The sequence below is a fragment of the Pteropus medius genome, unplaced genomic scaffold, assembly GCF_902729225.1.
Source record: "Pteropus medius unplaced genomic scaffold, Ma_sr-lr_union100, whole genome shotgun sequence".
Classification (NCBI taxonomy): domain Eukaryota; kingdom Metazoa; phylum Chordata; class Mammalia; order Chiroptera; family Pteropodidae; genus Pteropus; species Pteropus medius.
The window spans coordinates 358,162-359,442 of record NW_024342645.1 but is presented as its reverse complement, the minus strand read 5'-3'; the positions used below and the strand labels follow the sequence as shown (position 1 = coordinate 359,442).

Sequence of the window (1,281 nt, the reverse complement as noted above, 5' to 3'; positions counted from 1 at the left end):
TTTGCCGAGGGTACCCAGGTCGGTCCCCGTCACCCCTTCTCCTCACCCTCTTCCAAGCCCCGCCATGAAGAGCTGAAAATGGGGTTAATAACCTTGCACCTCAGGCTTCACAGATTTTTCTAAGGATAAGTATAAGAAGACATGTTAAAGTCCCATGCAAACTGTAAAGGGCAGGGAAGCTGAATGGAATTATTATCTTGCCCCCAAGTAACTCTATCCCCCACCCCCACCTGCTGGATTACAATAGGGAGGCAAGCTGTAGATACACATTTGAGTACACCGTCCTATGGCAGTCTGGGTCTCTGTAGGAGTAGGAAGTTAATAAGGAAAAAAAAAGGCAGGGGGAGGCGGGTACTAAAAACCTAAGAGGAGACTAGAAACTGAGCCTGGTTGAAATCATTCTTTATCTCAACCCCCACCTGAAATCAAATGCTGACAGTGGATCCTTACCTTGCAAAGCCAGCTCTTACCCCAGGAGACAGACTGCGGAGGCCCTAGGGAGCTGACCTTAGCTAGACTGAACCTCTTTAACCTGCATTAGAGGGGCTTCTGAGACTCTTCCTCACTGGAGGAGGGAGCAGAAAGCCCCCAAGGCTGGCATAAATTCCAGCTAGGGTGGATAGCAGAAAATAACTTGCCCTCTTTGGGATGGGCAAATCTTGTTCTGATTCAGTGGTTTTAACTTGTGCCTTCTCTCTCTAACTCAGGAACAGCAGGAGGCTGAACTGCAGAAATCTTTGGTCACTCATTGACAGGGCCAGCATAGAAGCCCCCAGGGCTGGAGGCTGGAACTGACTGGAGCCAGGAAATGGACACTAAGGGGGAGGGGAAGGACACTATAGCAGCTACCTGCTATAAGTAACAGGTTGAACAATCAGGCTCCAGTATGTGCTGTACCAAGAAGTTCCAGGATTTGGGGGTGGGGACTCTTATTCTTCCTCTCTTCATACTGTTTGAGGCTCATGAAAGTATTTTGACTCTGACCACCTTGCACGAGGTAGATCACAACAGTAATTTTCAGGCTATTCTGGTAAAAGAAAAACAAAACCAAAACTGTAGTGTCCTGTGTGCCTAAACCTAGCATTTGAGGGAAGGGGCTCAGATTGGGGTACCTCAGAGACTTGTCACTTAAAACCGTTGCACAGCTCCCTGCTCTTCTTTACCATCTTGGTCAAGAGGAATTTCAGGGAATAATCAAGCCAGCCATGGAAGCAGCTGATGCTGAGGCGGGAGCGGGGGTGGGGTGGGGTGGGGTGGGGGAAACAGCATTCAACTTCTGTC

General features: G+C 49.0%; 1 protein-coding gene across 1 annotated transcript in view; it reads right to left on the bottom strand.

The window, feature by feature from the left end:
- The window catches only part of PHLDB1 (pleckstrin homology like domain family B member 1), a 44,713-nt gene extending 44,044 nt beyond the window's left edge, over positions 1-669 (bottom strand). Inside the window, exon 1 of the mRNA XM_039866663.1 lies at positions 451-669. The gene's annotated coding sequence lies outside the window, so the exon portion shown is untranslated. The remainder of the gene's footprint in view (positions 1-450) is intronic.
- Between the last annotated feature and the right edge of the window lie 612 nt (positions 670-1,281).